The sequence below is a fragment of the Nymphalis io genome, chromosome 14, assembly GCF_905147045.1.
Source record: "Nymphalis io chromosome 14, ilAglIoxx1.1, whole genome shotgun sequence".
Classification (NCBI taxonomy): Eukaryota; Metazoa; Arthropoda; class Insecta; order Lepidoptera; family Nymphalidae; genus Nymphalis; species Nymphalis io.
In genome coordinates, this window is record NC_065901.1 from 3,620,845 (window position 1) to 3,643,958 (window position 23,114).

Below are 23,114 nucleotides of genomic sequence, written 5' to 3' on the forward strand. Positions count from 1 at the left end.
TTAACCAAGATCCTCGTTGAATTTTACTAGCTAACAATATAATATTTTCAGCTTATGTACTACATATAATTCCTTGCTCATTCTTTGCCTATGTGTATATGATATAAATAATATAATCTTTTTTGTCATATTTTATCATCGACATTCTTTCATAAGTTTTGAAACTATAAACTTAATTTTAAATTTTATTTTTGTCTACGTTACTATGCCTGTGTCATTATTGTATATAAAAATACAATAATGACGCAGGCACAGCATCACACTATCTTTTTTATTTTTTAACTAAATGGTTCGGCATAAAAATTAACAAAAAATATTTCGCGTCAAGTATAAAAAAGTGTGCACAGAGGATTATTTACTTTCGATAAGCGACTGAATACTTCGCATTGTAAAAGAATAATAAAATCTTTTAACCGCACAGACTTCTACTCCATTGAAATATGTCATACAATTTATGTACGTTATCACAAGCTTAGAGTTTATAAATATAAGCAAAGAAAATCTATGATAATTTTAATTAATTAAACAACTTAAAGTATCATTTATATCACTGATTAATTATTTTATACAAATAAAATTGAATGGTAGCAATGGTTCAGAATTTACAATAGCAATTCAACGTCCCCATAAATTTGATATATTACGTAATATCTCACGATACTAGGCTCCAAGCAATGTTGGTTTTGACCCTCAAATAATCAAAATATTTCAAATGACTCACAATCAATAAACGAATTATTGCTTTTGCTCTCGGTAACTTTGTTGTTTGTCAAACAATTATCGTTAATCTTTAATACCACGTGGCAATGTATTTAGTTATAATATATTGTTAAAGGGTAATATATTAAACTAAATTTAATAACAATGATCCATCAATAAATTAGCTAGAGTAAAGTAGCAGCTGAAGTAGCTCTACGGGAAATAAATGAAGCAAATATTCTATTTACAAGATTTTTAATGCTCTTTATTGATGCATTAAATACCACTGGTCAATAAAAAAAGTACTCCAATATCCAGTCGCATAGAGATGGACAATATACGTGAAACTGATCTGAAGGTCGGTTTTTCAAATCAAAACGTGTAGTAGAGTAGCATTGTGGAGTTAAATGCTAACTTTCCCCGAGACCGATTCTCAGCAGACGATCTTTTACAGATAAATTACTTTTTTAGATAAAAAGAGGGAACAGTTTTTAAACAAATTCTTACAATTTTATTAACAATTAACCTAAACAAATATTTCTGACATTTTACTACATTGGAATACTCAAGTAAGACACAAAACCTTCATCAAATTCTTCGTAATTATTTACGCTATCTTGAAATGTGCTAAAAGTCAAACTATACTAATTATAACTCTATTTCTGTTAATATTAAAGAGCAGCTAGGAGAAATCTTACAACTGTTGTAATTAAGCAGTCAAAAAGCAATTACTATTTGTAAGACACTAAATAATTGATACCTTGTCTAAGTACCGCTACTCGTTTTGGTCAACGTAAACATTACGGTTGCCCAATACTAATTCATCCTTTATAACAATTTCACCACCTACAGCTTCATCTATAACTCCAGCGCCTAATGCAACGCCATAAGGTTTTAATTTAGCTTAATTTACTGCTATAATAGTGAAAACTACAGCATCTATCGTTTTCACCTTTACTACAAAGAGCTAAGGTTGAAAATTTACTTTACTAATGTCAACAGTGAAGTCATAAGAACTTTATGGATATTGACTTTTAGCTCTTAATCAATTCGAGCTCAAATCTCCCATGCGTCTTTGTTTGAGAATCTATTTACGTATACGTAATGTCGTAATAAACTCTAAAAATAGGATTGTATCAAATATTAACACAACGAATAGAAAAATTGTTATTAATATTTGACTATAAATTATGCCACGAACTTATTGACTATGAAAAGAATAAGAAATTTATTATTCGTTTTTATTCATCACATATGTATGTCTACCGGATACTTGATGACAGACCTTCTCATAATAGATATTTCCAATTATTTTCCCATTATGTTATAAAGTGAAATGATTTTTTTTTTCAGCCTTTTGCCGTCCACTGTTGGACGAAAGCTTCCCCCATAGAACGCCAACCATCCTGATCTTGGGCAGTCCGCATCCATCCCGAACCTGCCACCTTTTTTAAATCGTCGGCCCATCTTGTCACAGGGCGTCCTACACTACGTTTGCCTAAGCGTGGTCTCCACTCTAACACGTGTCGGCTCCATCGGCCATTAATGCGCCTGGAGACATGACCAGCCCACTTCCACTTCAGCGAGCTAATTCTACGCGCGATGTCGGTGACTTTAGTTCTCTGGCGAATGTCCTCATTTCGGATTCTATCTGCCCGAGAAACCCCAAGCATCGCGCGTTCCATTGCTCGCTTAGCGACCCTAAATTTGAATGATGTATAGTAATAATAAATATTGATTATATAATGTTCTGTATAGAAAAACTTCTAAGTGCTCTCAATGAGGAGGCGAGTGGACCTTCTGTTGATGGATGATAGACGCAATAACTTGTCTTAAATTAACGCTTATTTTTCAATTCTCAAAGAAAATCTTTACAAAAAAATAATTTCAGAACTGTAAACTAGGGCAAATATCTACTGCAAAGACTTCTGCTGAATCAGTTGTTTGATGTATAAACTGTGAGATTAAATAAAAATAGTGAACAAGCTGAGGTGACCTAGTGGCCAAAAAAACGTAAACCTAAACCGAGATTACGAGTTTAAACAACACTAACAAACACAAGCAGCACTACTGAGTTTCAAGTGCTTAATTTGCGTTGATAATTTTTTACATGGTGAAGTAAAACATTATGAAGAAAACTGTGTGCTTTAAATAAAATTTTGCTCCATGTGTGGAACACAACCCACATTTGAATAGCGTAATGAAATTGGCTCCAAACCTTTCCTCAAGAATAAGCGTTTGTCCAGCAATGGGACTTACACTTACGTTACTTTCCTTTTAGTAATGCTAAAGATCTTACTAATTTAAATTATTAAAAACGTAATTTTTAAGCACAAAATTCTAATATATATGAAAGAATTCGTTATATATTGCAACGAATTTGTTTTAACCAAACAGAAAACTTGCTTAATAATTCTCTGAACAGACGACCAACCACGGGTACGTTGCGACAGATCATAAACAAAAGCGTCAGTTCCAAACACAAACAGACATACACTGAAGTATCTTCTCTATATGTAGTCTTCTTTTGATCTGCAGACATTTCTGACACAACTGTACACAAAGGTTACGAAGTGTTGAATTTTCGCAGCGCTTACGCAACAGAGAAAGTAAATACCCCAGGATAAGTTTAGAATTTGACGTTTAGTGCTTGAGGAAGCTTTGAGATTGCAAATATAAATATTTTAAACAAATAAACTTTATACGAGAGAGAACTGCAAAGGGATTCCTGTTATCCATGATGCAACTCAATCTATCACACCCTATTCAAACTTTTAAGATATTTAAGTAATTTAAAAGAATTTACTCTTTCATGTTCATCTTTAAATTGTTTATAGCAAGCACCTAACTAAACTCTTTGAAAATTTCGTTGTTTCAGTTACACAATACTTGACAGATATAAAGATCTTTAAAATTATTTTTGCTTATAATATGAGTTGCAGGGCTCATTTTACATTGTAAATGTAGATATGGGACATAGAAAACATATTTAAAATGACTACTTATTTTAAAATATTGATTAAAATGCCTGAAGAAATGGAAGCTTAAGAAAACAATTAAACTGAACTTCATATCCTTGATTTCCTTTCGAATGGTACAAATAATAAAGACAATACGGAAATTCAAGATATTAAAAACCACTGGCCAATTGAAAATGAACTCAAGGCAATTGTATTTTAAGATCAATATGCCATGAATCAAATAACATATTTAAATCAGTATTGGCAGATACACATCCAAAGCTGCTAAACCGTACAAAAACATGATACCAACCGGTACCAAACATTAACCATCAACAAAAACAGCCCAAATACGTTCACGGATTTACTCAATCGAAAATAGACATGGGTCAAAATACGTGAAGTTGTAAATAAATGTCGGCGGATCGCTTGTGATTGATATATGGAGGGATCCAACATGTCTGCGGGTATTTGATCATAGATTATAAAGGCGTAGATGGGTCAGATTGTATAGGTCTGATACATATTTTATTCTACATGAAGCGGCATTTAAAGTAGTAAGTTTTGTAAACAAATACTTGTACAAATTGTTAATCAGGTTCGACTTTGACTTTGCGATTTGCTCGAAATATGTCTTAAAATTTCTTCTATAATATTCCTTTCTTAGTCGTAAAAATGAAATTATTTTATCACATAAATAAGATTATAGTAAAACCTAAAATAAAATAATAATTGCTTAATTTATTAATTCTCCATTGAAAAAAAGATTTAGGTGTACTTTCGTTTTGTTATATTTATTCTAGATAAATTTGATTTTCATTTAAAATTAAGCAAAATTTAAATAAGGAACATAACAGTTTATTTTTTGAGAAATAGTTCAATATCTGCTTTGAATAATATTTCTAATCTATACTAAATTCGAAGAAAACATGAAAGATACGACGCCACTGTTTTACTGAATTCATTTAAAGTAGAAATATACTATTCATTGTTGAATTTCTTAGAACTAGAATTGCAGGACAATAATTATCAATACTATGATGTATTGATAATTATTATGTATGTGTGAATAATTATTACGTATGTGTGACGTTGGTTCCAAGGGAGAGACGTATTTTTCCTTTAAAAAATTGCACCTGATGGCCTTTAATGGAAAGTGGTCACCACCGCCAATAGACATTAGAGCTATAAGAAATATTATGTCTTCTATACCAGTATTTACACTGACTCACTAATCGCTTAAACTGGAACATAAAAATACTGACGCTGTTTAGCGTTGTTTTAGAATTAGTGGTGAGTAGGTGGTACCTTTTCAGACGGGTTTGCTAAAAGCCACTACCAAGTATATGTCATCGCCTATTAATTTCATTATCATATATGTAAGTTTAATAACTAGTCTTGCTAAGCCAAAATTAGCAAATTTGAAAATGTAATTTTATTATATGTTGAGAAAATGAAATAGCAGTTGACATTCGCTCGATTCTACGTTAGTCATTTCAACAGTAATTAAACTTGCTTAAAGTTCGATTCTAGTCAATACAATTTATATAATTTTGTATTTACTTCTTCATTTTATGAGATAAAAAAATATCTTGTGTGAAAAAATAAAATAATGTGCTTATTGCCTTTAATCTTTAGATTGATTTAATATTCCTCTCTCTGACCTTTTATTTGTTTTCATGAAAATTTTAATGATTTCACTCGATTTTAGGTATAAATTAAGTTACGTTCTCTTGATTTTTGAAGTAAATCCAATAAAATAACATTAAGACGAAAATTGCTTGCTTCAAGTAATAAAGAACAATAATTAATGGCGAGCAACATGTCCTGTAAATATATTACGTTTGCTATTCAATCAAGCTCTAACTAATTAATATAAAACTCGATTATATATTGAAATAAGAAAACTAAATATTTTTTTTATATATTTTAATTAAATAAAGGATATTTTATACCCTTAGCGAGGTTAAAGCGATTATTAAAATAACAAGCCAATATTGATTCTGTACAGCCTATCTCTAAGTCACAAAACCTTCAAACTATATTATACTTTATTTATTTTATATAGAGTACAATTTTGTTTAAGCCTCTTCTAAATCTATCACCCTAAGTTGACTGTTGTAATGCTATATAATGAGAGAAAGTTTATTAGTATTAAAACTTTGATTCTCTAAATTTATTATCACGTCTTGTTATTATAGTTGATCGTAAATATCATAAGAAGTTTATTTATAGTTAATATACTTAATGATTTGCAAGGATTTTGTAGTTAAGATTGTATAATAATTTACATTTAATGCAAATAGTCTATTTTTTGTATTATATACTTCGTATTGCTATAGAGTAGACAGGATTTTTTCCTGAGCACATTATCTTCGTAATAGTAATAACTGATTGACACTCATAACATAATGGAGTTTAGAATATTTTTTATGATCATTTATACTATAAAATAAGTTATTTCATTTATTACATTTATTACCATTTTTTTGGAAAAGCATGACATTTTTTATGTATAGGTAAATTATATTATTATTTTAAAGTCTCCTCATATATAAAATACAATTGAGGAGAAGTCCTGTGAATAAAACATTAGGATATTAGCCATTCGAAAGCGATGTAGCGCTTTATTCCATCAGTGTAAATGGTGATGATCTCTATCATGATCTCCTGTAATATCAAATTTTATCATCAAGCTTAATTTATAACATTCTGCAAACCGTATTATTATTTTATACATAGCAGCGCACTCAATTTGTTTATCGTATAGTGCAATTAATCACATTTACAAACTTAATCATTCACATTTTGTTCAAATTATGAATAAATTTAATCTTTATGGTGATACAAGTTTCGATATTATGTTATTTACATAAAACGACATGCTCGTGGATTATATATGTGTAAATTAACTCGATCAATAATTAACTAGTTATTTACAATTATTTAAGCTAGCTGGTACCTTTGTCTGCGTAGCAAACTAAGCGCATATATTATAATTATAATTATAATATTATATTTACATAACTCAATATCGCCGGCCCTGGCCCTTAGTCTGGGTAGAGTGAGTTCGTCTTTCAGCACCTTTTTGGTCGACGATTTCACTTCAGATAAATTACATTTCAGTTAGTATTATATAAATAATAAATACGACATTTATAAAAATCAAACAATAATTATGTACCACCTAAAAATTGTTTTTGACACCCTTAACCACGGAGCGACACGTTTGGTTATACGGTCTACCGATTTAACACATTATATTAGAAAAACTTTTTTACGCTTATTGAAGTAAGAAAATAACACATCTTTTAAATAAGTTAAAATAAAATAACCATAAATATATTTAATATAGCTTTTAAGTAGCAAATGAATACGCAGGCGAAACAGAAACTGTAGTACCGACTAAATAAATGTTACAGGCTATGTACACTACTTCAATATATGTTTACATCATTTTTATTTATTCCTGACATTGAATAATATCCAACAAACACTTTATTACAATTAGCCAGCAAAATCAGCGTCAAAGAAGCTAAAACGATTTATGGCGTTATATTTCTTTTCAAGCGCCAATCGTCTTATATAAACTGTCTGCCGCGAAATATGTTTAGGTACTTATTTTATATTTTTCAAGGACCAGATTTCATATTCACTAGAACTATTACTTAAATTTCCCTTGATCGCCATTTGTCATATGGCAGTCATGACCATAGATGAAAGGACTTGATTTCAGATTTTATTTTGTTTGGTAAATGTTTAGAAAAATTTCAGAATACGTGTTTTTTCTACTGAAAGAAAAGATATCTAATTCCAATCAAAATCAAAAAATAACATTCATAATATATACATACCTACAATGAACATATATTATATTATAACGAATTGAGCATAGTTATTCTAAAACGAAATCGGATAATACGAGGCTTTGATTTGACTTAAGAAAATCAGTAACCCTCTGGTCTCGTTGAACATTCCGGCTTAGACATAAGGGACCTATTAGAAATAATTTTTAGATTCATAATCGACAACTCATAAAATTAAATAATATAAAGCTTACTGATCAAAGCAGAATTGCTGCCTACATTTTTATACATAAAATCGAGTAAAAAAAACACTTAAGTAATCCGGTGATATATCTAACATTTCTGTTGCTTTAAAGTTTGGTCTATATAATATATTACAGACGATTTCATATAGGTTTTATGCAAAAATTTCTAGGCACATGTTGTAACAGAAAAAAGATTGAGTATTCAATCGCTTAATTATATACCAGACCGATATATTACATTAAATATATTTGCCAACGCAAGTAGAAGATTCGGTGAATTAGCCACTACAAATCGCGTGTAGTTGACAGATAGCGCTACGTGTACTGAAAAATTAGAGTGAATGTCAAAAGATAACAACCTAGCTGCATTCATTTTTGAAAATCGAAGGGAATTATTTTTTATATACTGTTATTTGGTGAAAGTTTGTTTTTTAGTAAAGTGCTAATTTAAGAGATTTTATTTTGAAATAATTTAATGCTGTGATTAGTGTGGACTTAAGAAACTTCACTTCAACGGATCGCTATGTCTACTCGTATAAATCTAGAATAATGAAATTTGTCTGGCTATCAGTTCATATATTAAATACCTTGGCTAGACTCGAAAAAATGTTAATTCTATATCAAAATTAAGAATCATTAAAACAAAAACAAACGCTAACGCGGCACGCGTTTTTAATACACTCTTAAAACAAATGTCCGAATTTTGAAAACGCACAATAAATTATCCGAGTATCCGAGTTTATTATGATGTTTGCCGTTTTTACAGGCTAGTTTCACATGTTTATTGCGTAAATAAGTTACTATCCATACAAATGTCATTAAATGTGATGAAGTTATCAGAAATATAATATAAAGATAATAAAATATGAAATTTATCATCGGAAAGTCCTCTGTGCGTTCTAGTCTAGACTGCAGAGGCGTGTGAGTGAAATATCGCGGCAGTTTTCTTGGTGATCTGTTGACAGTTTTATATTTGCCACCATTCGAATTTACCGCACAATAAACTTTAAACATGATAAAAAAATTCTGGGTCACAGCCAGATTTTAACGAGATCATAGTTGTTGTTTTTAATAATATCATTGTATTATATTGACTTCTACCTGGTTGATCTTTAATATAACGATGTTAAATTGCTTCTATCTGTGGTAGAACTTTGCGCAGGCTTCCTGAAACAAGCCAATGTTATATTGGCGGTATAAGGAATTCTTAATACTTATTACAGTGCCAATGCCTATAGGTGGTGGACACCACTTATCGGTAATATAATTTAAATCTTAAAATCATTTTTATATGAAAATATTGATGAAATTTAAGATAAAAATTTCAAACAAACCACTTAACATAGTCCATTAAAAGGTAACTACAATTTCGTTCCACAAATGCTCGTCCTAATTATATTGTACTATATCTAAGTGGTAACTACATGCACGGGCTTAAAATAAAACAGTCGTCCAGGTGACACGGCATGCAACTCCCGTGTGGTCCGACGCGAGTCGCGACACTTTATTGCATCATTATTTAGTCTACAGACGCGTCATCGTACGACGATGTCGCGCGGCACGGCCGTAGTAAGTCATTAGGGCTGCCAAATCGTAAAAATGTATAAAGAATGTGTATAATTTATTCATATCTTTCATAAATTCTGTATTATACATAATTATTGCATAATCATGTGAAAAAATTAAAAGTTAGATTTTAGTTGATATGATTTATTTATTTTTAACTTCCTTCTTGGTGTATTCACTATGTTATAAGTCTGCAAATCTCGAGGTGTCGGATTTACTTATTAGAAATCCAATAAAATATATTTGTAAAATATATTTGCTTGTATATAAAATTATTACGTTACATATTAATAATCCTCCAGACCGATTTTTGCCACGGTGACCAATCTCATGAAAGATTAACCAACTGCGCAGGACGTATTATAGTGCACAAGAATGTGCGCAAACACTACCTGTGTTACTCGCTATTCCCTAACTCTCATAATCCGATTGGATGGCAATCCAACTAACGAGGCAGTCAAACATTACTATTATTATTATACATGTAAATAAAGCCAAAATAGAAATACACAGTAACAATATTACTTAAAATTTATACTATATAAAAACTTATAGATACTCTACTAATTAAAGTAAACGAGTTAAATAAAAAAGTAATAAGAATAGAGAAGTGTGTGTGTGAGTGTATGTGAGGACTAGAGATTAAAATATTTAAATTGCACGCCCCATATTCCCTACGGAAAAAAATTAAGATTGATGGCCATAGCCGAAATTCAGTCATGAGAAAATTATTGTTATTTTAAAGCTAATTATTTACCTTCACTTTAATTTACAATAAGAAAATTCGTTTACTACTAATTTTACAAGGCAGATAGCAGATAGACACTGTCATGGAAAGATAGACTCCTCTCTGTAAGTATCAAATGTTTAATAAAAGATATACATCATGGCACATTATTATTTGTTATTGTGTTTCAGTATAAAATAGCTAACCCGTTGTAATAGGTAAAGCCTTACGGCTCATTTATAAGCAAAGTCCTAAAGACGGTATTTTTTTTTCACGCTGGAAAAACGCATTATGCGTTGCCTCCACAGGAACAGTAGGGGAGTATGTGGGGCTTGCCAGTGTCAGAGGCACCAAGTGCGCCCCGAACATCGAAAAACCCACTAAAAAACCAGCGGTACCCTTTCCTTCTTAACGAGGAGGAGTCCTGACGGACGGCTTGCTTAAAGACGGTATGCTGTCAAACGTTTCGTTTCTCCTTTGGCGTTTTTTAATATTTTATAATTCAATTTTATTAAAAATATATTTATGAGTTTTTTTTTATTATTATTATTGAGCTATTGTTAGGCTAAACTTACATTTTTTTATCAAATAAATATTTTTTTAAGTTATTTACGATAAATTATCGTTTCAAATGTTGATATCATATGTAAAATTAAAAATCTAACGAAGTGACAGCTTTGTGAAAAATTGTGTCAATATTTTTCCGACATTCGTTGGTCACAGCTCGTTGGGAACAAGTCGTCTGCGAAAACGATGTCTACATTTCTTAATAAACTTATTTATAACTAACAAGATATTTCGAGTACTTTTGTCTGTTGTTACATTTAATTAAGCGTGAACAGACTTGTGGAAAATTTGCGGGTAAACCTAGAGCGAATGGTTTTTTTACGATGTTTTTTTGGCTGCAATGTGGTTTGAAATGTGTTTACATGATTTTAATGATTTAACGAGATAACAAGAGGATAATTTAATTTAAAAGTATTTAGCGCTTTGACGAAACTGAAATTTCAATTTGAAATATAAAAATATTACAATAACAACATGCTTGCATATTATATTTATATCACAGAATGAACTTTGTTTTTTTTTTTAAGAATGTTCTATTGAAATCGTAGTGTCTGCAATTAGTTAGTAACAAATTATATATATATATATATATATATATATATATATATATATATATATAATTTGTTACTATGTTACTATATATATATATATATATATATATATATATATATATATATATAATTTGTTATAATTTGTTGAATATAAATCACTTACAATTACAAATGACAACAGCTTTAATATGATATGTTTCTTCTTTATTTTAATTTACAATATAATCTAAAGATTTGCGATCAATCGTGTTCTCAGGCGATCGGCAATTAAATACAAAGTTAAAACAAAAATCTAAATACACTCTATTCAAGTATACCTTGTACATACATCCATCCAATATCTTTGAATAATTTACTTCAAGTCTGTTATGTTAATTTAAGGTGAAGGCTTAGTAAAGTAGGTTCTACGAGACGTAACGGCAAATAACTGTAAAGGTAGAATATTGTTGTTTAACACAAATTAATATGTAAAAATATCGTGACAGGTGACACTGCCATTATTTTTATATTATATGGTAAAGATATAAGGCGTAATAAATTAATAGTAAAAAACATTTCCAAAAACAAACTTATATAATATAAAACATTGCAGCTATGCTGATAGTTAAGAGTTCCTAAGGACTATGTTAATCGCAAAAATCTCGACAAGAAAGAGATAATAACACTTGATATAAAAACATTATATCAGTCGTTTGTTATTAGTAACCTAAATGTGTTTCCAAATGATTTACTGTACTTCTTTTGCAGTACCTACAGTCCCCATGAACTTCGATAATTTGCACTTAAAGTTACAAAGAACGCGTAAGTTAATGCAAAAGTTTAAAAATATATATTTTGTCACTTACTCATAACTTTACGACTTTAACCACTACTTTGGAATTTACAGCGCATTTTCTGCGCCTGCGTCAATCTTTGCGTTTCTCATTAGATTATGTACGATGACTTAAAAGTTTATTTTTTATTTTTAAAACATAAAAATAAAAAAGGTAGAAGGGATGCCAAATAAAATAACAATATCTATAAACTTTATAATATTTTAAAATATATTTTTCAATACAATGCTATACGTTAGTAATTATAGTTTTGAAGTAAGTATTTCTTAAAATTGACCAATAATCGATATTAATTCAATCGAGCATTTTTTAAATGATATAACTGAATGCACTTTTAAAAGTTGAACCATTGAACCAGTTATGTTATCGTAATCATGTTTTCAAATGTTCGTGCAATATTATGATATATTAATCATAATATTGCACGTTTGGATAGATAAATTCAGAACACGTTTGAATATTTTAAAACAAGATACATAATGATAAGCCTAAGCTGAAGGTGTCGACATATTGACATTCACATCACTGGAAATATCGAAGGTTATAATTAAAAAACGAAGGAAACCAACGGCAAATTGGCTCAATGTAAATAGTAAGTCAGATTTCAACCGTTTTATTGCGCTGCTACCACTCATTGTTTTGATCGAATTACGGTTCAACTTACAACGTTTTTGAAATTTGAATCTTATTAGTAAAGTCATACGATTTAAACATAATTATGTAGCTAATAGGACAAGAAATACGTGCCCTATTGTTTTTAAGAAACTGACCTGAACGCAAAACCTAAGCTAATTAAGGTATACAATGTTGGTCAAATGGAAAACAGTAAAAATATATCTTACCTCCTTAGGAATTGTATAAAAACTCTTTGTAATGAACTTCGTGTATTTATGTCAAAAGAACAATCATTTTCGTACTCTTAATATAGCAACTCATAAAATACGAGTACTTAGTTAAAATTAGTTATGTTTACGTGTCCAACATTGACGAAATCTTGACAATTCAAGAAAATCAAGCGATAAAGTTGGTTAACAAAGATGATGATGATGATCATCAACTGCAGTATCACTTAATCTCTTATTGATTGTAGGCGTATTTTACTTTTGTATCACTCGCCAGTCACCACGGATGCCCTGGAAATGCTGGACGACTGTTGCAATTTATGTTTTTTAGCATTATAATTGATCGTTCCCTTAAAAGCACTTGGTACTTATATGGATTACAATAATAAAAGACCTCTCGTTATAAATTAATTTCACACAGTCGTCATTAATAATAAGTATTTTTATCTGCAAAATGTATTAGAAAATAACTTAACATTTGTCTTATCGTATTATATATATATTCCTACTACTGAATTCATTCATTCAACTATATTGGTAATAAAAATCCATTTACTTCGTAAGTAACGTTTAATTATTAATTATATCTAGCATTTTTCTTCCGAATTACGACAGAAATCGTAAATTCAAAGGTTTTTAATGCCGATAATGGTATAACATTATAAGTAATTAAAAGTACCGCTGATAAAGAGTTTCACTAAGTTTTAAATTAAAAACTTTAGAAATGTATGTCGCAAATAAGATACGATTTCAATAGAGAGAATTAATAGTCCAAGGAATCACAAAAGCGTATTTTTTAATAAGGTTTCAATATATTACAAATCCGTAACAGCCTGTGAATGTCCCACTGCTGGGCTAAAGGCCTCTTCTCCCTTTTTTTAGGAGATGGTTTAGAGCTTATTCCACCACGCTGCTCCAGTGCGGGTTGGTGGAATACACAATCAAATCAATCAATCAATCAACAGCCAATCGTTGTCCACTGCTGAACATAGGCCTCTCCCAAGGTGCGCCAAAGCTCCCTGTCCTCCGCCTTCCGCATCCAGTTGGTCGGCTTCTTAAGGTCGTCGGTCCACCTGGCTGGAGGGCGCCCTACGCTGCGCTTGCCGATTCGCGGTCTCCACTCTAGATTCGATTCGATTAGATTGAAATTAGACACATGCAGGTTTCCTCGCGATGTTTTCCTTCACCGTAAAGCACGAGATGAAATATAGTCACAAATTAAGCAAATTCAGTGGTGCTTGCCCGTGTCTGAACCCACGATCATCAGTTAAGTTTCACGCGTTCTTACCACTGGGCCATCTCTGGCTCATATTACAAATATAATATATCAATTCTAAATGCTTTAACCAAGTCATTACCAATTAGTTTTTCCACTTCAAGAATAGCCCTCTAGCAGAAAGATGCTCTCGTGATAAGTCAGTCAGTCAGTATTTCGCTTATATATGCACTTGCATTTTAGATAGGTAATATCAGAATTATAAACTATTTCAATATGAGACTTCTATTGGAAAAAATTAACACAATTATCGTATTCTCTTCCGTGACAAAGCTCAATAAGACCTTATCCATGAGATTTAAATTTTCCATACATCAACTTTCTCTTACTAAAGTTTATTTATGCAAATATATTCTCGACCTACAACATTAATTCAATAAAGCTTACAATAAATCTACTAGTTCCTGAAACGCATTGATAAATCAAGTATTCACGCAATAGTCCTTTTAGGGCTACATTAAGTTATGTTTCAATGTCTTAAAGAAGCCTACAAATAAACAATTACAGCTTACATATGTTTAATTTCATTATTATTAACTCCCCAGAGAAAGTTGATGTAATGAGGCCGATTTTGTAAATCCCCAATTTTTGCATATCTCCAAATTTCAAACTCACCCGAATCCAAATGTATATACGTATGTTCGTATGTACGTTCGGAATTATAATTTGCTTCGATATCTCGTGAACCAACCAAAAATTCTATTTACATGGGACTCGGCTCATTCGACGCGTAATTACATAATTAAGAACTGAAAAAGTTTTCAGCAAAATCAGTCCAGCTGTTTTTTAGTAAAAAAAAAAAAAAAAATATAATTTCAAAAATAATAAATTAGTTTAAAATCGATTTGAAAATGTAATTAATAATTTTTTATTTCTCACCTCTGGAAAGTTAGTCGTGTGAACGTCATGGGACGCACCCAGTTTTTAATTAAGTAATATATTAAGCAAACCTAGATGCTGTTTTTTAGTCTTGTTACAATTTTTGTTACCTTAAATATAAATAATTGATTAATTATTGATTCATAATATGTGTATTACGTTAAATAAGTGACATATTGAGTTTCTATTTCTTGACGTTGCTACTGCAATAGAATGTTACTACATCAAATACACTAACAGTAGTGGTTAATGGAATCAATATAATTACAGACACACTATACAAACTACCAATTATTATATCAAATTCTATTTTGTAAATGTTAGTGGACTCTCTTATAAAAGTAACAGTATTCATATTCACATAGAATAATCTAGTATATCGTATTTTTAAAAGATATATTATATTACATTACTTTACTTTATAGCTTTTATTGGTTTACGTCGAAATTATCTTAAAGATCGTTAAGGTAATGCCAAAAATAGCATTGCAAAACACGATTTCGTCCTTAAGACACCTACAACGACAATTTAACTGAAACAACTTCGAATTATATAATTGCTTCACACGTACATACCCAGCTGTCAATCCGATTAAGTAAACAGCTGTGACCAACCAATCAGCTTCGAGCTATGCGCTGACATCGAATCGTATACCATTGGTTCCTAACAAACAAGTCCAACCACTGCTTCATTAACGCTGCGTTTACACTGCTAAAAACAATAACAACTTAAACGAGATTAAAATGTATACAAAATATGGTAGTATTGAATATAAATTATTTATTTCTACAAAAAATATACTTCCATACATCTAATACGTGGATTATGAATGGATGGAAAAATAGAGGAGAAGAGATTTGGAGAATATGAGTGTAGGTATGGAGATGACTGCTGACCAGGATGAATTAATGAACAGGATACACAGTGCCGATCCCGGGTAAACTAGGAAAGAATAGGGATGGTGAGTTGAACGTTATTAAAGCTGCCAACAAAAATACGATCTCCAAAAATATAAGTATTATATTCATAGTCCACCAGAATGGACTTCACAAGATAAACAGTAGCCTTATTAATAATTCTAAAATAGAGAGTAAATTAAATTAAACGACAATTATAACTACGTTTAGAATAATTGTCACGGTCGTAAATATTCATCTCTCGCGATCATAAAATGCATCTTCCAATGAAGACTCATGTCAATCTGATTAGGCAAATAGCAAACCAATCAATTAGCTTCAAGCTATGCGCTAACACCAAATCGTATACCATTGGCTGCTAAAAAACAAGTCCAACAACTCCTTATTAAGACCGCGTTCTGATTACGACACTGTGATACAAGTTGGCGGATTTTTTTTCTTGTCTAAATGAGCAATTATTGGATTCCAGATAAAATCATGGAAATAAAGACGTGGACTGCGTAATAAACGTGTATCAAACTTGCTGTATAAAGAGAGGAATAGAAAATGTACACACACCAATATTTTAACTTTAACTTCGGCCTTTATTAAGTGTGACACACCCATTAAATATCAACACTTATATTTTCTTCATTTTATTAATAATTAATAGAAATAATTAATAGAAGTAACTAATTACTTAAAGTATTGAGGTATATTTTAAGTGTAATAAGAATTGAATATCGATTTAATAATATATCTCAATTTGTTTTTATATTTCATAGATCTTGATAATATACATTTTATTAATAATTATAAACAGTTAACCAATAAATTAACGATAAACATTTTCTTGTTATGTCCAGAAATGTGTGAAGCAAACAAAACAAATGAAAAGAATAATGATACAATAATATTAAATGAAATATAAATCTTGTAAACGAGTGTAACCAGACCCTAACTGTATCCATAGCTTAATGGCGCGGATGCCATGCATTTTACAGATCGCCGGCAGGCACGTTTCCTTTAGACGTCGTATTTTTTCTCAAGATTTCATAAATTTTAATTGACAATATTTACTGCTCGGAAGTTTGTTTAACGTTAGAATGAAATAAAAAGCTCTAATAGGGTAGTAATAATTCACTTCAAGGTTTTGAAGGCCTAATAGTGGAGCAATCGTTTCGTACGGTTAAATGTTAACTCGTGCAGAGATTTTTTTAGAAGTAACAAAATATGTATGTATGAAAGCTATGTCGTTATTTTATCTACATAATGAATAAAACATTAAGAATTATTCAATTAAAAGAATGCTTAGTATTTAAAGGTATTATTTTATATATTTACTTATGTATATAAATGGAAAAATCTCGTACAGCATTGTTTTATAATAAATAAAATGTAATAAAAGAAACTATCGCGTTAGGTCGAATTTTTTTTTTTTTTTATAAAATAGAATTACAGGCACAAGGGACATAACATCTTAGTTCCCAAGATTAGTGGTGCATTGGCGATGTAAGCGATGGTTAACATTTCTTACAATGCCAATGTTTATGGGCGTTGGTGACCACTTATCATCAGGTGGCCCATATGCTCGTCCATTATATATATTCTATAAGAAAATCCTAAGCAACACGTTTTATTTAATAAAACAAAAGAAACATAATAAAAACCATACTTCATATATTTGTCTACTATTTATAGCAAACATACAAATATGTACATACATATACATATAAATCAATATAGATGATATTCATTTAAACAATAAATAAATCGATTTAATATTACAAAATGACAACTAGCTCCCGCCATGTTGAGCAGATTACTTGTTTAATGATTTTGAATTAAGTATTAACGGCGCCTTCATTGCAAACATAATTTATTGCTATTAAATATGAAATATTCAGACAGGAATTTGCAATTACGAACACAGTTCCCTGAAAACTAATGGAAATCATTCACGCGTTCACTTTCAGATACGTAATCTACCAATTACTCTAAGTAATATTATGACAAAGCCTCAAACCCGCAACTGTCCAGTTATCGAGACAAGGATATTGATTATGAAAATATTAACTCCGTATCTTATCTAATTTACGCAGTCAATAATATTTGTCTATAGAAATAGGCAAAACAATCGATTTACTGTTGGTTATTTTGTGCATTCTCATTTGACTAGATGTAACTCATTTGGAACTTTTCCTTCAAGAGAGAGTAAAAGAATAATAAAATTGACATCTTATATCAAATGGTTCGCTTGTTGACATTGCGTATGACATGTTTTATAATGTTAATGTACAGTAACAGTAACAGCCTGTTAATGTCCCACTGCTGGGCTAAGGCCTCCTCTCCCTTTTTGAGGAGAAGGTTTAGAGCTTATTCCACCACGCTGCTCCAATACAAGTTGGTAGAATACACATGTTATATAATTTCAATTAAATTAGACACATGCAGGTTTCCTCACGATGTTTTCCTTCACCGACAACATTTAAATGTCCCATAACCAAAAAAATATTCCATGTAAATTTGTCAACTCTGTCTTTGACACCATTACCCATTGGAGTAACGATGCTTCTAACCATAATTATAAATCAAGCTACAACCAAGTTTCAATCAAACGTATTATGAAACACCAATTCAATTAAAATTCTTAGTAGTTATTTGCATTAATTAATAAAGTACATATATTATTAGATAGGAGTGTAAATATGACGTTACGACTATTAAGTATAGGAATTGCATGTTCAGTCTACATTTGTGACTGTAACGTTGTGTTTTGCATCGCTTATGGTACAGAAGTTAATGTGTTTAATTATATTATTTAGTAGTAATATAACTGTCTCGTACCACCTACTCACAAGTTATAATACAATTTCAATGCAACGCTTTGCTGTGTGCCAGTATGAAGGTAGTTGATTCAGTGTAGTGTTAACTGTCATGGTTGACATCTGAACGGTGATGTTTAATATTAATGGCTCTTAAACACAAATGATTTTGGGAAGAGAGGATCATCTAGTGATATTTATGCGTTCTTACGATTAGTTATTAGCTATAACATTGTGATTTGTTCTGCCCTCATATTATATACTTGGATTTTATATATAAAATTTAAAAATTAAAATTTCGGCGAAACCTTTTCTGAAATCACGCTTATTAAATGCATACGCACACGCACGCGAGTGAGTGAACATAGAAAACAAAAATATCGACAGAAAAACTCTTTAAAATACCATAATGATGAACATTATGTCTCTCTAATTATGGAAATATTCCATAATTCCATAATTAGAAAAAGGATCCCAATTTTTTATATCTATTCAGAAACATGATCCATTATAATAAGAAAGTACATACCAACATCAATGAAAAATTAGCAAAGCACGGGGACATATAAAGCTAAACAAACACCTCTCCAAGTAAAAAATCTTGACCACAAGCATTTACAATATTGACAAGACCAAAACAAAGAGACTGCAGCAGTATAAGGCGACAAGAGTTACTTAATATCATAAAATTTTTATTTTTATTAATAAAGTACAGTGTCGTGTCCGCTTCGGCAGCTGAGTCGCAAGATCACAATCACGATATAAATCAGATTAGTTGAGACTAACAAGCTATAAGGTAAGTGTTCGGCGTTATCTATAAACGACAGCACGGAATTATACTAAGCATACGATATTATGTTTCAATATAGTTACTTATTTAACATTTACATTTCAATATAATTAATATGGATTATGTTTTCAATTTACTTATAAAGGTAGTTTATGCAAATTAGAATTTAAATCCGTGACGTCTTAAGCTTGAGCTATGGAAACGATGAGAGACCCTTAGCCTTGATTATGAATGACTTCTACCTACAAATTTATAACGTCGTAGCGTGCAATTAGATACATGTATCTGCTCTGTTCAATTTCTGCTAAGCTTACAACCTCATTTTTATATATTCTATTCCGTTGTACGCAAATATATTTTTCCCTCATAAATCTTTTAAGTTTAAGATTTATCGTTTGTAATTGCGTATTCTATTGTAACATTTGTAACTGTATTTTTAATCAGCGTCATTTTTCTTAATTAACAAAAGAAAAAACAATACTTTTTAAGTAGGTAGGATTATAATATAGACATTATATTTAAAAAAAAAAACAAATTTTATATACAGACAAAAACTTGGTAGATTTATTATATAAATAAATTAAGAGGTATATTAATGATTCTCAGTATTGCTATCACCAAGTGGCTAAACACGATTACCAAATACAGATCTGGTTTGTGCTATTGTAACTTTCGATAACGAAATCGTCTGGTTAGCGATATGATCTTTGACGTCACGTCGTGATTTAAGGTTTAATGCTTATGTTGTGGTCAAGGAAGTGTATAATGGTCAGTATTCCGTTGTATATCTTTCTGGTCTGTTATATTTTTTTAATAATGATGAATTTATAAAATAAAAAATAATTGTGTTTTGTATTTCTGAAATACTTCACAAAAGTTAAATGCCTAGTTGTATACCTGTTGGCACAAAGGAGTTTTTATTGAGTACAATCCGTCATTTGATATAGAAAGTTATATATTTCGAAGATTATCTTACTACTGACAAGAATATGATTTTTAACCATAGCTGCGAAGATACTCATTACTAGCTGTATATGGGGAATTAAACAATTTAAGCACTGGAAAGAAGACAGGAAATCGTAGCTGATAAAAGTTTGTTTGCTCGCATCTTAATTACTCAATCAATCATCATGATATTTTTCAAACACCTTGTCAGGGGTGCAGAAAAGGACATAGGACACCTAACATTTGACTCCCTTGCACGCGGATGAAGAAGCGAGCGGAAACTAAAATATAAGATGAAAAAGGTCAATCATAATATTTTTTCAACGTTACATATACATTAAACATCGATGATATAAAACAATGCCTTGTTTAATCAACATTTGAGACAATCGAATCGTATCGTTTCACAGAAATGTATCGCTTCTCAAAACAATCACAGACGGACTTGTTCAATGTTTCAAAACGGTGTTAACAACAATTAACAATTTACGTAACATTCGATACCAAGTTTTCGTGCTTTAATATATCATTCTTATTGCTATGTAAATGTAAAGGAACTTAGTAACTATTTATTTCAGTAAGTGTTTTTTGAAAATTATAATGGTTGGGAGGCTTCGAAACATCAATAACTCAGTGGTATATGGACTACGTCTTGATGTGAAAACCGGGGATATGATCCTGACCCTTTTTTTATTTTACGCATGAGGAGAAGGAAAAAAATATATTTAAAATCAGGCTTGGCTAATATTGTCTACGAAAATTAAAAAAATATATCGTACTGTATTGGCTTGTATAACGCACATATTATATAATGGATTTAAATGTAAGTAAATATGGTATAATTATTTACACTATGGATCAACTAAATTGATACTTGTAGAAATAATTTAAAAAACACCAAAACGAAAAAAATCGGTTCCTAATCTCGCAGCAATATAAAAAGTATAAAAGTTCATTCACCTCAGATCATATCCATTCAAAAATGTCTATCTCCAGAGTCACAAGAATAACATATATCAGTGCGAGATAGATATTATCTTACTTTCACCGTACCTAATTACGTCTACCGAAACTAATAAAATGCGTACTTTATCGATACGTGACTGGAACACCACTAAACATGTCCGAGAATATTCTTACCGCAGGCTACGTACATCCATGCCACTCGGAACACCGTGTTTGTTAATATTTTTACCTATGTTTTTAACTTCCCAGAACTTACACGACTTAATAGATTTTAACAAAACACGTATTATGTTCAAAACATGCTCCAAAAGTAGCGGATGATTGCTCCCGTATTATTGGATTAGCAGCTTCTGTAGAAATCTGTTTTTAATTATTAGTAATGATATATATCGTCATGATATTATTCCTCTTGTGAATTTTGTAGATACAGTCTATACCAATTTAATCGCGAGTAAATAACTTACTAAAATATTTTCAGTGTCTACGTATATTTGTATTCACTTAAAGAACAATAATCGCTTGATTGCCACTTGATTATAATATTATACTTTTAATTATATACTTTTAACCAAAAAATATAAAATAAAAAAATACCAAGAGTATTTTTTAGATTCAAACATTTGTTTCTTGCTTATGTTTTCCATATAATTTCGGTATAAGATACCACAAACGCTAGCCAGCCCATATACCATTTAACTAATTGAATGTGATTTGATAAATTTTATGCCGTTGTCCACGACCAACGTTACGACATTTGACAATATATTATTATTTTAACTGAAAATGTTATTAGTACGAAAACTACTCACTTTTGAAAAAACTAAATTCAGTATTTAGTTCATACTGTACTGTCGTACTGCTGAATTAACACGCTTATAAAAGTGTAATTTTGAAACAATAACATTTTTCTATCAGTATCACGCTAATTAAATAGTCACAGCATAGCTTCAACCTATAGCCTATAGCTATAGCCGAGATGGCCCAGTGGTAAGAACGCGTGAATCTTAACCGAAGATCGTGGGTTCAAACCCAGGCAAGCACGACTGAATTTTCATATGCTTAATTTGTAATTATAATTCATCTCGTGCTTTACGATGAAGGAAAACATCGTGAGGAAACCTACATGTGTCTAATTTCCCTGAAATACTGCCACATGTGGATTCCACCATCCCGCATTGGAACAGCGTGGTGGAATAAGCTTGAAATCTTTTCCTCAAAAAGGGCTAGTCTCCCTTTTTGAGGAAAAGATTTGGAGCCTTAGCCTAGCAATGGGACATTCACAGGCTGTTACGTACGTAACGTACGTACGTAATGTAACGTGCGTACGTATAATTTCAAAGATAAAACCTTTAACACGATGCGTTTATTCAGTATTTAGCTATTACTCTGTATATTGAGTATAATATAACTTAATTAGGTATATCTTGGGAGTAATTGTATTTTATTAACATATTATTATAATACCTAGAAATAAAAGGTCAATACGGCATAAGCCGTTTTTCTTTAAATAAATGTCAAATTTGAAGATTATCTTTGTTGTTCATTTTAAAGCTAAAACATAAAATTTAGTATATTATCTATATAAGTATCTCAAAGCGGATATACTAACCAGATAATTCCACGTGGGCGTAGACGCGGGCGGCAACTAGTTCCATATAATTGTTATTTCGTTGCAAGACAAATATGCAGGTAATCTGCCTGACAGTAAGTGATCATTTCTGTCCATAGATACGCCGATACC

General features: G+C 30.7%; 1 protein-coding gene across 2 annotated transcripts in view; it reads right to left on the reverse strand.

The window, feature by feature from the left end:
• LOC126773426 (uncharacterized) overlaps positions 1-23,114 on the reverse strand; it is a 214,030-nt gene that overhangs the window by 161,013 nt on the left and 29,903 nt on the right. The window lies entirely within an intron of this gene.